Source organism: Convolutriloba macropyga, chromosome 4 (assembly GCF_964194025.1).
Source record: "Convolutriloba macropyga chromosome 4, txConMacr16.3, whole genome shotgun sequence".
NCBI classification, from domain to species: Eukaryota; Metazoa; Xenacoelomorpha; order Acoela; family Convolutidae; genus Convolutriloba; species Convolutriloba macropyga.
In genome coordinates, this window is record NC_134471.1 from 61699794 (window position 1) to 61712926 (window position 13133).

Here is a 13133-nt window from a genome sequence, read left to right on the forward strand (position 1 = left end):
AAAGTACAAAAAAATGGAAAATGTTAAATAAAAAGCTTCATTACTTTTGTTAAGAAACATTTTTTCTGGTGCTAAGTAAGCAAAAATCTGCCTAGAAAGCAGAAAACTTCACCTCTAAATAATTTAATACAGTGCTAAGTAATATTTATTAATTTCGAGTCGAAGTGCAGGGAGTGTGGAAGAACAGTTCCAATCTTTTTAAAACTAACCGCCATATGTCTTTCATAAAAGAAGTGAGATTCCTATAAGACTGAGAAGAATCCTCTGAAATCATTTTTCTTACACCTCTGTACTTATGGAAATATTAAGTTTTTCCATCAGTTTTAAGTTGATTGTATGCTGCTCGATTGAATGTACTGAAAAAATGGCTGCTTCAGAGGCCATTTTTTTTGTTGGCAGTTTGTTTAAAATTCGAGAACCACTTTTGATGATCAAATTTTAATGACGGGCTTTGCTCGTCTCAACTCTCCCCAGTACACTAATCAATACATCCATACAAAAGTAGTAGTTCTAACTATGCCGTAGAAAACCAAAAGTCATGACTAAATTAAGGAGTTACGCATCTAGAGAATCGGGGTAAGAAATAATCAGGGGGTTGGATATATGTCATAAATATATGTCATATGAACATAAATCATCAGTCCAAGGGATCTACGTTTTATATTTCGACTTATTTAGAGAACCAAAGGGTAAAAATAAATCAAAATCGTTCCCAGTGTTTGAAATGTGGCTCTCGTAGATTCTACAAAAGACGTCTATGTGATGTTAGAACATAAATCTCAAGGGAAATAGGACCCGTCGCACGAGAACGCTTTCGCTCGAATGCTATGTACAGTGCCAGAGGGTTCTGGGGGTGTATTTTGTATCTAATTAAGACAACCGAGGGCTAAAATATATCAAATTCTACTTCAGTGTTTGCAAATTGTTGGAAAAATTTGATATCCCTTTGTTTAGTCTTAGATTGTTGTATAAATTTTCATTGCCTGTTTAGTTTTGAGTCATCTGTCCACAAGGTGTTTCCACGAGGTGCGTCATCCCAAGGATTTTTCAGAAAAAATTTTTAGAGAAATGTCTTCAGATTGACTTTTTGTTCTTGGTTTCTTCCTTTTTTGTTCTCCATTTCTTCCTTTTTCTTCACCCTTCCTCTCTATTTATCATTTTAAAAAAAAAATCCCATCAAAAGATAATGATCTATTTCACAAACATTTCTTAGTACAGCGGAAGTTGAAAGTAAGTTTATGCAGGACAGAATTTTTCATATATGCTTTTTTTCATTTTATGTTCACGGTTTTATATTCATTTTATGTCCAAGTAAATAATTTTTTATTTCATTCCCGAGTTTTGGTTTTCATTTCCCAACCAGCTATTTGGTTTTCATTTTTTGAAACAGCAATGAGGCGCAGTAATGTGCGTTCGCACATATTGTTCTGACGCCGCTGAACCTTATTTTTGACATATGTCACCCAAATGAGGAAGAAAAAGAAAACCTCATATATTGTTTTAAATTATTGTCTTTTACATTTTAACAAAATGCTTTAAACTCAAAACACTAAAAACTTGAACTATGCCTTATTAGAAGGCCGATGACAGAAAGGAGATTAAGAGAAAATATGGATAGCAAAATCAAGTGAAAACTACAAGCATTGAATATGACCAAAAACTCAATTTTTATCTAATTTTTCCATTAAAAATACTAATAGCAACGTAAAAATAACTTCACACAAAAATTAAACCATTAAACTGCCTTGCATTTTGACAAAAAATAAGTGATCTGTTTTTTTTTAAAAAAACCTAACAAGTAAACCAAAATCAAAAGGCCAAAGTTAGAAAACACGCTTATTCTTTTTGAAATCAATTAATTTCAAAGTCTGGAAAACCATAAGCTACCGTCTGAAGTCAATAAATGGCTTCGTTCGCATTTCCATGGGCAGTCATCTAGACCTGTCAATATGCAGATTATGGTGCAACTACAAAACGAAACATACGGCCAAAAATCAAAAGGTCAATTAATTTTATACAAAGAAATGTCAAGACTTCAAATCAAAATCTGTCAACAAAAAACTTCAAAACTGCAAATGTAATCAATTGTGCCTTCTATCAACGCCATGTTTAACGTGATAGTCGAACAACACAGCAAAAAAAAACCCTAAAAATTGGAAAATGTAAATCAAAAACAAAAATAAAAAAAATTGTAAAATAATAAAAAAAACTTTGTACCAAGGTCAAAAAACAACTAATTAACAGATACTACAGCAATAAACACTATATTCTAATTCTCTTGAAAAAGGATGAGTGCTCTCTCTTTGCTAACACTACGCTAAAAAGTAAATGTGACAAATTCTCCAAAAAAATTATTTTTATAAATCAATTTTGAAATTATATAACAATCAAAAACTGTCAGGTAAAAATATCAATTCGATTAATTTGTTTTTGCTTGGGAAGCCAATTGGACTTGTAATTAGTGGGACTAAGTCAAAAGACTACAATACGACAACAAACACAGCAGAATTCAAAATTTCAAACAATTTTACGCAAACAGTGTTAAAGCAAAAACAAATGTTGAAATTATAAGGTATGTTCCTGGGCCCTAATTTGCCGCTGAGTTCGATTTTTCAATAATTGATTTCTAATTTGAAAATTGTTGCCAATGCAAATGCGTTCAAGCGAGAGGAAATAACATGTGCGTTCGCACAGATTGTTCTATAGCCCATTTCGCCGAGCGGTTAAGACCTCTGGCCCGCGCCCCAGAGGTCGCTGGTTCGAATCCCGTCAAAGTCAGAACTTTTTGCCCCCATAAAATTTTGTGTATGGTTTTTAGGTTAAACTTAATAGGTTTTTGACCTCTTTTCGACCTTCAACTAGAGATCAAAGATACGTTTGGCGGACGACCTTCTGGTTGTCTAATGCAGTAAAAAACATGCGGTTTTCTCTCGTATAGAGAGCTTATGGTTTTTTGTGTGTTATCATAGGTAATGTTATCGTCTTGTACGTTCGAGATACGCTTGTTACACATGTTTCTATACGTAAATAGATCATGAAAATTTCTTCGTGAGTTTGTCTATGTCCCGATACATAGTAAAGCCTTACAAATTGAGTCTTGAATTTTATATACTTTTTCTTTCAAGAAATATTCAAACTTATTACTCGATACGAGAACGAGGCACAACATTTGGTCCACCGACAGTGATAACGAACCAGAATCATTTCACAGCCGATTTCCGGACTCCACAAAGAGAGAGAAGTGTGGTTTTGGTCACCAACGCTAGGAGTGAAACTGATGACCGAAGCACATTGAGCGAGGCTTCTGGAAACCCAAAAGTGAATGTACTGAGGATTTCAAGGGCGAAACGTCAGAAAAGCTGTAAGATCGAAACATTTTGAATGAAAAAACTGGGATACGACAGAAATTGATGATATAGCGTCAAAATAGACGAAAAAACCCGACCTCTGACAAAAAATTGGTTTTAGTCGAAAAACTTGAACTTCATATTTGGGCATTAATTTGATATTAGCCAAACGTGTCTGAGGGGTGGGAACTTGAAAAACCAGCTTTCAAAAAATTTCGATAAAGTTATCGAATTTTTTTGCAATATTTAGGTCGAAAATTTGAAAAATCAAAAATTTGGTCAAATTTTTGAGAAACTGGTAAATTATTGTTCAGTATAGTTGGGGTAACACTATAATACAGATATTCAACAAAAAATTTGAATTTTGACCAAATTTTTGAAAATTGTCGATTTTACCAATTTTAGAGAAAAAATCTCAAAAAACATCAAAAAAAAAGGAAAGGTTCATAGTTTTTTGTCCCCATACAGTAAATACACGTTGATGTGAGCCTATGGTATTCATTTTGGGTGCTAGTTCGTTGTTCCACGCCATAAATAGTCTACCAAAAAACAGTCAAAATCGTTATACAAGCACTGCAATTTCACTTCCCGGTTTAAGCTTGAATCCTTTCGCTGTTAACTATAGAAAAACGGTACAATATCAGTTGGATAACGTTTTCCGGCACAAAGTGATATAATCATCTGGCACGACGCCATAAATAATTCGTTAACATCGCATAGAACGAATAACTACCGCGAACTTGCGTTGCCGGAGCTTGCTACCGTATTAGAACATTATCAAGACCGTTTGAAAGCAATTGTTTATTGTCCGCGTAACGGCGCACCAAACATCTTTGGTTTTCTTAAGCAAACAAGCATAGTGACTCTTCATGTGATCACTGATTTAGTATCGAAGCGCAAGCAAAAGGATCAGAACTTGATTAAAGAGTACTATCAATTGCATCAGAAACATCATCTTGAATTAGTCACTTACATTAGTATTAACACATCAGAATTATCTTCGTTGCTTGCTTAAGAAAACTCGCCATAGTAAGCTCAATAAGCGACGCCGTAGAGCGAAAAAGAATAAGAAACTTGCCGCTGAAGCCGCAGCCGCGTCGATTTCTAACTAGGTTTACTTCTTTCTGGTTTTGTGACCTCAGCTTACAGGGGTTATTAAGCTAGTTAGTTGTGATACCTAGTCGTTCCGCCGTGTCTCGTCTTCGTTGCACGTCGTCCGTGCGTTTAACCGATCGCTTTTCGCGTCCGCTCATCCAGAGCTTGCTTTCGTTCCTTTTCCCGCCTTTGCGTTTCCGCCGGTCGCACTTAAATCGTTCGGCTTCTTCACCTCGTTTCGCACGTTGCATGTTTCACTCGCCGTCCCCCGTTTTCTGGGTCTCAGAAGCTTTTGAGTTATTGTGTCCTCGGTTCTAACTACAGGGGTTACGAGACTCAAGAGTGTTTTGAGACTCAGCCGTCCGCTGCGCTCGGTTACGTCTCGACCGCCGTGCGTTTCCAGCTCCATTTTTCGATACCGTATTACTTGTCCGCCTTTACACCCCGTGCTTCGTTCGTGCTCCACGACTTGGCCTGACTTCTTTAGTGTTAACCCCTTTTGTATTTTTGTTTCAATTGTGTACGTTCAAGCGTTGAGACCATTATCCCCAAATCCTTTCAAAAGTAAACCCGTTATAAATCAGCATGTCAAAATCTATTGGACAGCGAGTTCTTAAGTTGCATGACGCAAGAACAAAAATTGAGAGAGAGCTTTGCACAGCCTATGAGAGTATCGATGACGCAATTCAGGAACGCGCCAGACGCGTAAAAGTAGAGAGGCTGGTAACTAGGTGCGAAGATCTCTTAATGAGTGCCATCTCTAAAAATGATCAATTACTAGCACTCGCCGCGAAAACTGAGCAGGCAGAGAAAAATAAAGCAGAAGTTGAGGAATGGCTAGAAACTGTTAACAAAAGGCATGCTGATTACATGAAAACCGCTCGAAAATACATAGACTCAGTCCTAGATACTGATAGTTCTAGCAAGTTGTCTCACCATTCCAAAAAGACTTCCACATGCAGAACAGCATCAAATGCTTCCACACTGCGTAGAAAAGAACTGCTTTTGGCTAAACTCAGACGCGAGGAAATAGAAGAGGAGAACAAAGCCGCAGCGCGAATTGCCGAAAGAGAATATGATATTGAGATGGCTCTAAGGGAGCGAGAATTGGCCGAAAGAAAACATGACATGGAACTCTTCGCTAAGAAACGCCAAAATGATCTTGAGAAAATGCAGGAAGAAAACCGTAAACGACTCATTGAGGCAAAAATGCAAGAAATTGATCTCATGGATACTGAATCGTTGTTTAGCAAGAGTAAGGCAGACAAAGAATCAAGACGTGGTAGCTACCATTCAATGAAGAATGACGACCTTGTAAATGAATGGCTTGAGTCTGCTGACAATGAAAACACGCTCACTGCTCCAGATAAGACAGTTCAAACGCGTTCCGGTCAAAATCAGGAGCACCGAACGAAATCAGGTCCTAACAAGGAACCGTCATTAGATCCAGCCCAGACTGCAGACCGTGATAGTCAATTACCGCCTCTCATTCAGCAATCTTCCTTTGAAGTTAACGAAACTGGCATAGTAAACGGAAAAGCTTCATACGAACCGAGAGAGAGTTCACTTGCTGGCGAACTTGTTGATCGTGCGCCTGAAAGCGGCCGATTGCCTAATGTTGAATATCCAATCAACTTGAACACAAACACAAACCATTTGACAGATCCCTTGATTAACACATCAACGCATGTTTGGAACACATACGCAGAGCAAGAAGCCGCATACTATCGTAGTTTACTGGCTTATTCACAAAACTTTTTCGTGCCACCAGCGAACAATGTCGTCGACAGTAGCACAGTAACTGTGCCCTCGACTGCTGATTTTTTGAACACAGCACCCGTTCTGAATTTAACAACACCGATTTACACTTCTTATCCAAGTCAAAATGCTGCGCAATCCGTATCCGTACATAACTTAACGCAGAACTTGTCGTCCAATATACCTAGTGGGGATATCATATCCCGAAACCGTCCTCAAGCATCAGTACCCTTCAGTCATCATGTCCCAAACTTAGCCTCATGGAAGTTGGCCAGTGTAAACCCGTCTACCGCTACCGTAAATTGTCCCCCAAATTTGTCTCAAAGCACATCCGTAAATGTGAACACAAGTGTACCGGTTTCGGCTGACACAGTTGGCGGTACAACATACTACCAAAATCCGATCTCGAGCACGAGTGTATCTGCGCAGGTACTTTCTCCAGCGTCCGCCCCGGGCTACGCGATGCCGACACTCCCGTATTACCCGTTTCCTCCTCCAATGATTAACCCCGCAATGCATCAAGCACCGAGTACGGTTACAATGAAAGACCTAGCTGAACTTACTCTCAACAAGAAGGATCTCCTACCAGATTGGAACCTAGCTAAATTTAATGGTAATCCCTTGCAGTGGCATGAATGGTACGGCCAATTTAAGAGCGCCATTGATTCGCAGGCCCTAAGTGATGACATTAAGTTGACATATTTGAAAACTCTCGTAGTAGGTAAAGCCAAAGATGCCATTGCAGAATTCGCTTATTGTGGAAAAATGTACAGAGATGCACTGAAAACACTTGAGCGAAAGTTCGGACAACCCCAAGCAGTTGTCACTGCTCACCTTGACAAATTGGCAAACTACCCTTCAATTAAGATGCACAGCTCTGATCAAATCATCCATTTTTCCACAACTGTCTCTAGTCTTGTTGGCGTCTTCAGGTCTTTGTCCTATGATGCAGATCTTCATAGTTCATCACTCTTGAATCAGGGAGTTCAGAAATTGCCACCAAATTTGAAGGAATCATGGTCACTGCACACTGTGAAAAGAGACTTGATTCGCCCTACAATGTTGGATTTCAACGACTGGTTGAAAGAAAGAGCGGAGGGTCATGATCGCATGAAAACCACTTCTTTCAGAAGCAAACCAGAAGACACCAACAGCAATGGTGCAGTAAATACCAAAGTGTCTTCGAAAGTATTCGCGTCCAACTCGAAGTCATATAGTGTTAATAGGCAGTCTCAAAGTTCAAAGAATGATCACGCACCTTGCGTACTTTGTAAATCACAACATCCGATTTGGCGATGTCAGACTTTTAAGGAAAAAACTCCGACGCAGCGTGCTAAAATAGCCGCAGAGAACCAACTCTGCTTTTCGTTCTTGAATGGTAAGCATTCGTTTCGTACGTGTCCGAATCAGCGCAAATGTAATCGCGAAGGCTGTCGCAGTACCCATAACATCTTGCTGCATGGTGCTGAGCGGATTTTCCCAGCAAGCGGCCGAAACAAATCTGCTGATGCAAAAACGTCAACAACCGCTGTAGACGATGCAAGTACTCACGGAACAAGCAGCACATCAGGACTCACATCAATCACTGATGTCAAGGGTCTTTTGCAGGTCATCGAAGTCGATCTAGAGGGACATTCACAGAAGTGCGCACGAGCACTTGTTCTCTGCGATACAGTATGCAGTCACTCCTGGATCTCCAGTGAACTCGCGAAACGTCTCCATTTGAGAGGAACACCGTTCAATTTGACGGTGAACGGTATCAATACGCAAGAGACAATCAACACTGAAGCTGTTCAGGTTAAAGTGACCCCAATTGGTGAGAATACCTGTTCTCCGTTTGAGTTGTTGCCGTACGTGAAAGAAAACCTTCGCGTTGGGTCTGACAAAATTGATATCGTTACCCTGCAAGATAAATATCCTCATTTGAGTGTGTTACCTCCAAAGAGTTATGATTACGCGAACGTAGAGATGATACTTGGTCAAGACGCGTACCACGCCATCCGCCCGCTCGAGTATTTCGAAACCGACTCGAAATCCTCACCCGTTGCCGTTCGTTTACCGTTAGGATGGGTACTAAGTGGTCCAATGCCGTCAGCGTCCGGTCTAATCTCGACAAGTTTTAAAGCGGTAGTTGAACATGACTCTGAGTTGGCGACACAAATCAAGTCGTGGTCTGACATGGAATCATACGGGGCTGTTAAGCAAGTGGATCCGCGCTCAGCGTCCGACCGTCGAGCCGTCGAAATTCTCGATCAGTCAACCGTACACGAGAAAGGTCGTTACTTCGTTGGTATGTTGTGGTCTTCCGATGAAGTCAAACTTCCCAACAGTTATTTTTCTGCATTGGACCAGCTGAAGTCCTTAGAGAAGCGACTTAGTAAAGATCCCGACTTACGCGAACGCTACGCACAAACAATACGAGAAGATTTGAGTAAAAAGTATGTTGTTAAAGTGCAAACCGGTGAGGAGACTGAGCATCAACCCGGCAGGAAATGGTATTTGCCGCATCATCCGGTCATGAACCCAAACAAACCTGGTAAGGTGCGAAGGGTCCTCAATGGTGCCTCCAAGTTTCAAGGAGTTTCTTTGAACAAAGTGCTGCTAACTGGTCCAGATCTTCTACAGAAATTGATTCACACGCTGATCAGATTCCGTCAGCATCAAATTGGTGTATCCGCTGACATCGAGGGAATGTTCCTGCAGGTAGGTGTGTTGCCATCTGATCAACCAGCTCTCCGTTTTTTGTGGCGAGAGGACCCCTCAAAGACCGTTGAGGTGTATCAGTACACTCGACACATCTTCGGCGCAAAAGACTCACCGACTTGCGCAAATTACGCGTTGCAGCGAACAGCACGAGATCATGAAAAAGAGTATCCAGACGCAGCAAAGGCAGTTCATGAAAAATTCTATATGGATGATTACCTGGACTCAATGGAATCTCCTGATGAGGCGCTCAAGCGGTCACGAGACTTGGTCAAATTACTTAGTAAGGGTAGTTTCAAACTAACTAAGTTCATTAGTAACGTGCCAGGTCTACTAGAAGAGCTTGAAGATCAATCAGTTGAGTCTGTTCCGAAAGTCATTGGTGCATCAATGGAAGAGTCATCCTCCCATGTTTTGGGATTAAAATGGGATCATACCTAAGACACTCTAGTAGTAAGTCGCGGCACTTCTTGTGATTGCAGTAAAGCTGTCACGCAAAGGTTGGTTTTGAGTTTAGTAGCCAAAGTATTCGATCCCATTGGCTTAGTTGCTCCTTTACCGTCACAGCACGACTTCTCCTGAAAAATGTCTGGCGTTTACATGGTCAGAGCTGGGATAAAAGACTCCCCAATGAAATGATTGATCAATTCTCCTCCTGGAGTTCTGAGTTACCAACGCTGGCTTTGTTAACCATACCTCGCTGCTATTTTTCCGGTCCTTTTGAACACCTCGAATTGCACGTATTCGGAGATAGTTCTCAGGAAGTTTTTAGCGCAGTTGCGTTCTTGCGTCAACTTGTCAGTCCACCATCTGAAAATAAACGTACCGAACTTGCATTCGTGATTGGAAAAGCACGTGTCGCCCCAATGAAGACACTCACCGTGCCGAAGCTTGAACTACAGGCAGCTTTGCTCGCAGCCCGATTGAGAGAAGAAATATGCAAAGCACTTACCGTACCTGTTCAAAACACGTTTATGTGGACAGATAGCACTACTGTCCTCCAATGGTTGAACTCACTGGACAAGCAACCGATATTTGTCGCAAACCGCGTCTCGGAGATTCTTGAAGGGACAAGTGTTGATCAATGGCATCATGTTGCATCTCATGCTAATCCAGCCGACGCAGGTACCAGAGGAATGTCTTCTGAAGCGCTCCAAAAAAGCAGTTGGTTGCATGGTCCCCAGTTTCTCCGAACGTCCGATTTCCCGTTCCAGCCGAATACCTATGTAGTCAAAAACATCAAATTGAAGAGTCATTCAACTGAAGCATCCTCTTCAGAGAAGACTACCGCTTTGATAACAGACGTTTTCAAAAGTGACTTTAGCTTTCCGTAAGTTCAGTTCGTATCCTAAACTGCTTGGGATTCTTGCGTATTGCATGCGATTACTTCCTCGTCATCTCGCCTATCGGTCTTCTGGAAAGGAAATAGTTGATCCGGAAGAACTTAGCGCTGCAGAACAAAAGCTGCAGTTAATTATTCAGTCTGAATCATTCCCCATTGAGCGACAACAGCTTGCTCAAGAAAAACAAATTAACATGAAAAGCCGTATTGCCGTTTACTCGCCGTTCATTTGACCTGGTGGCCTACTACGGTCCACCGGTCGCATTAAACGACTCGCCGAAATTGACTTTGACTTGAAGCATCCAAGAATACTTGATGGACGCCATCCATTAGTTCTGTTGTTCCTACGCCACATGCATCTGAAACATCACCATGAAGGTATCGATTATCTCCGTGCACTTATCCAACAAAAATTTGCGGTCCTGAAACTTCGTTCAACACTCCGTTCTATTCGCTTCAGTTGCGTTCTTTGCCGAAAAAGAAATGCAACACCCGTCCAGCCGATGATGGCTGATCTTCCGTCTGAACGACTTAGGTTTCAGAGTCCGCCGTTCACCAACGTGGGTCTAGATTACTTTGGACCTTTTTACGTAACGATACGCCGCTCATCTGAGAAAAGATGGGGCTTCTTGTTCACATGTCTCACGACTCGTGCCGTGCATGTTGAGATAGCGCACTCGATGGATGCAAACACCTGTGTGATGGGTATCGAGCGATTCATCGCACGCCGTGGAATGCCATCAGTAATCTGGTCAGATAATGGGACGAACTTTGTCGGTGCAGAAAGGACCTATTGGCATGTCTGCTCAATTGGGATGCAAAATTGATAGCTTCAAAACTCGCACAGAAGGGAATCAAATGGAAATTTAATCCGCCTGCGTCGCCGCATCACGGAGGCGTCTGGGAAAGGCTTGTGCGTAGTTTCAAGCGAACTTTGTACGCCATACTCGACAACCGCCGACTTACTGATGAAATACTTCATACGACTTTCTGTTTAGTCGAACAGACGCTGAATAACCGCCCGCTGACGCCGGTTAGTTCCGACGCTACCGACTTCGACGCCTTGACGCCGAACCACTTCCTCCTTGGAAATCGCAGTTCCTGTTTGCCTTCACTCGCTCCGGTTGATGACTTTAACCATCGTAAGAGGTATGCTAGAGCGCAAGCTTACGCGAATGAGATTTGGAAGCGTTGGCTAAAAGAGTACGTCCCTGCGTTGAACCGCCGCCCCAAATGGAGAACTCAACCAACCGGAATGCTGAAAACTGGCGACAGTCTGGATAGTCGATGACGACAGCCCAAGGGGCCACTATCCACTCGCTAGAGTTTCGAGTCTGCGTTACGGTAACGATGGAATCGCGCGATCTGCCGAAGTGCAAACACCAAACGGCACCCTATCCCGCCCCGTAATTAATCTAATGCCTGTCTTAGAATCATCACTTTTGGGGCCGGAGGATGTTGCCAATGCAAATGCGTTCAAGCGAGAGGAAATAACATGTGCGTTCGCACAGATTGTTCTATAGCCCATTTCGCCGAGCGGTTAAGACCTCTGGCCCGCGCCCCAGAGGTCGCTGGTTCGAATCCCGTCAAAGTCAGAACTTTTTGCCCCCATAAAATTTTGTGTATGGTTTTTAGGTTAAACTTAATAGGTTTTTGACCTCTTTTCGACCTTCAAATAGAGATCAAAGATACGTTTGGCGGACGACCTTCTGGTTGTCTAATGCAGTAAAAAACATGCGGTTTTCTCTCGTATAGAGAGCTTATGGTTTTTTGTGTGTTATCATAGGTAATGTTATCGTCTTGTACGTTCGAGATACGCTTGTTACACATGTTTCTATACGTAAATAGATCATGAAAATTTCTTCGTGAGTTTGTCTATGTCCCGATACATAGTAAAGCCTTACAAATTGAGTCTTGAATTTTTGCAAACTTATTACTCGATACGAGAACGAGGCACAACAAAAATATTTTGGTCTGTAATTGGTCTGTAATCAACAATAACAAACAAATTTTTGTAAAAGCATAGCTCCCCATTAAAATCCGAATAACATTTTAATTGTAAAATTTCCGCAATTATACCAAAACTAGTCGTGCTATTACTGCTCATCCCTTGAAACACCTTGAAACAAACTAATTGATCAAAATGTTTCCAAAATAGTTAACTTGACAAAATTAATATGGGATAATTATTGCGGATAATTATCGAGTTGTATTGAAATCATTCGATAGTTTATTAGCTCCCTTGATAGCAATTAAGACCTTCCATAAATTTTACTTCATAAGGCTACAACAAGAACAAAACGTACTTGAAAATCTCAATATTTTGAAAATTTACTATAAAATTTTGCCGGAGTCATAAAAATCATGAGCGTGACTCAGAAAACACAATCTTTTGTTCGTTTGGGCTCATTTGAACATAAATGGGACCTCTCATTGATTGAACTTCCATATAGAAATGGACTGTCTGTAAATGGGTTTGTAGAATTTTTTGCGTTAGAATTTTTGGGAAGGAATCTTAATGTATCAAAAACAAGTTAATAAATATCGCTTTTGTTCAGCGGAAGTCCGCAATTTTGTTTGATTCCAGAACACTTTATAGTAATCAGAGTTAAAAATAGCAGTCACCTCGGAACGTTCGGAGTCCCGATTTTCGCGTTTGAAGTGCGTCAAACTTGAAAATTGTGACTTATGTAAAACGAAAAACGTGCTCTAAAGGTAAAGCGAATTGAAAACATACCGACTAACGTCGGGCGAATTGCTCTCAAACGACCGGCGAGCGGTTGACTTCGTCAGTAGCAAGCTGCGGTATAGTGAGGCTAGATGTTAAAATGCTGAAACCATTCCCCTACCAATAGAAACTATGCAATAACCTATTATAAAACCCTAGA

At 41.1% G+C, this 13133-nt stretch overlaps 1 protein-coding gene across 1 annotated transcript in view; it reads left to right on the forward strand.

The window, feature by feature from the left end:
• The window catches only part of LOC142337805 (DNA repair protein RAD51 homolog 3-like), a 79899-nt gene that overhangs the window by 14275 nt on the left and 52491 nt on the right, over window positions 1-13133 (forward strand). The gene's annotated exons all lie outside the window — the stretch shown is intronic.